This window comes from Patella vulgata, chromosome 4 (genome assembly GCF_932274485.2).
Source record: "Patella vulgata chromosome 4, xgPatVulg1.2, whole genome shotgun sequence".
Lineage (NCBI taxonomy): Eukaryota > Metazoa > Mollusca > Gastropoda > Patellidae > Patella > Patella vulgata.
The window spans coordinates 49,175,031-49,176,624 of record NC_065882.2 but is presented as its reverse complement, the minus strand read 5'-3'; the positions used below and the strand labels follow the sequence as shown (position 1 = coordinate 49,176,624).

General features: G+C 38.7%; 1 non-coding gene across 1 annotated transcript; it reads left to right on the top strand.

Moving 5' to 3' along the window:
- Positions 1–119, top strand: LOC126819888 (U5 spliceosomal RNA). Its single transcript, XR_007679840.1, has one exon. It is a non-coding gene; the product is annotated as a U5 spliceosomal RNA (small nuclear RNA).
- Positions 120–1,594: the final 1,475 nt, after the last annotated feature.

Sequence of the window (1,594 nt, the reverse complement as noted above, 5' to 3'; positions counted from 1 at the left end):
TTACTCTGGTTTCTCCTCAAATATCGAGTAAATCTTTCGCCTTTTACTAAAGATTTCCGTGGGGAGGAACAATTTAATGAGTCTATACACAATTTTTTCAACCCTACTTACAAGGGTAACTAATCCAAATTTAAAAAAAGTCAATTGATTTTACTCTGCTGGTTGTGTTTTGCCTACCTCCAATAGTTTTCGGTTTCAGAACTTTTTAACCAAACTGTCGCACCATTTAACTGTAAGTGGTGATGGGTGTTCTGTATTATGCTTACTTCCTCTTTATAGCAGATTGTTGCAGAAAAGTAGGATGTACCCCCTCCCTCCATTTCATTTTTTCATGTGGACGTATATTGTCGCCCTTGTCTGTCCACAGTTTGTTTGTGGACACTACACAGGCCACAATTTTTATCTGATTTTGACGAAACTTGACATATAGGTTTATGCCCCAAAGATCTCGGTTCCTTTCGATATTGGCATGTGTTGGACCTTAACTTCATGGATTATGACCCCTGATAGTACGAAAAACCATGTTTTTGGCTTGGGGGTTTATAACCCAAAGATCTTGGTTCCTTTCGATATTCACGCATATCGGATCATAACTTCCTGAATTATGGCCGTTGATTGTACGAAAAATCGCGTTTTTAGTTTGTGGTCCCTCTAGAGGTAATAATTTTTATCCGATTTAAAAAAAACAACAAAAGTTTGAATATATCACCGTTACATCCTAATAACGACTGGGTTCGAATTTCGTGAAAATGGGACCAAACTTATCGGACAAAATGACCGCCCCTCGTACGCAAATAGTGTATATATATGGTATATCAAGATTGTGGACCCTCTAGAAGCCACAATTTTGATCCAATTTTAATGAAACTTGAATTAAATCTTTATAACTCAACCGTCTTGGTTCCTGTCGATATTCGCGCATATCGTATTGTAACTTCCTGAATTATGGTATTGATTGTACGAAACATCGCGTTTTGTTTGGCTTGTTATCTATCCATCTCTTGCAAATTCTGGGTGTATCTTGCCTGGCAGCCGCTTGTTCAAACACTCAGGGCCATAATCCATGAAGTTACGGTCCGAGATCTTTGGGATATAAACCTATGTTCCAAGTTTCTTCAAAATGGGATAAAAATTGTGACCTGTATAGTGTACGCAAACAAATTGTGGACGGATGGACAGGGGCAACGACAATATACGTCCACATGAAAATGTGGACGTATAAAAATTACAAATCAGTTGCATTGAATGTAATATTAGAGATCTATACTGAAACATGACCTATTATTCTGCTTGATCCCGGCGTTATGCAGTGTGCTATGAAGGAAATATTGCCCAGATATTCTAACTGGCAAGGGTTCTTTTACGTGCTCGGCAACGTGGACACGGAATCTCGGTTTTTTGTTCCATCAGCACGACTCGGCTCTCCGTCCCGAACCTTTACAAGAAACAGTTGTTTATTCACAAGTGATATGCTGTAACTACTGCAAAAATCCAGCACAATCGGTCTGTCTAGAATCATCCCATTCAAATATCATCGCAAAATGTACGCCGTCTTTCTAATCATCGCCATTAAAGATCAACAATATGGGAATAA